We start from the raw sequence: 456 nt of genomic DNA, 5'->3' as shown, positions 1-456 counted from the left end.
AGTGTGAACATGCATTGAATCATAAGTGACATTGTTTTGTAAATTAATGCAGTAAAGACCATTGGAAAAAATACCATTCCCAACATAATCATATTTATAAAATAGACTGAAGGATTTTTCTGAAAAATTAAAGGAATATCCAAAAGGTACAAGCCTTGAAACTGAAATCAAGTTTCTAGAAAAACTTGGAACATAAAAGGCCTTTTCTAATTCTAAAACAAAGCCACTACTTAAAGTTAAATAACATGTTCCTATAGCTTCCACATGCGAGCCCATCTTGTTTCCTGATAAGATGATTTGCTCACTTCCCACTGGCTTCCTTAGGTTTTTCAAACCCTGCAAGGAATTCGAAATGTGAATTGTTGATCCAGAATCAATCCACCATGTGTTAATATTGACGTTAACCATATTAGATTCATAACAAACAAACGAGATTAAATTACCGTTGTCCACAAG

Source organism: Pinus tabuliformis, chromosome 3_2 (assembly GCF_031772625.1).
Source record: "Pinus tabuliformis cultivar Carrire ecotype Pingquan chromosome 3_2, CPIR1, whole genome shotgun sequence".
Lineage (NCBI taxonomy): Eukaryota > Viridiplantae > Streptophyta > Pinopsida > Pinales > Pinaceae > Pinus > Pinus tabuliformis.
Note: the sequence above shows the minus strand (reverse complement) of the source record.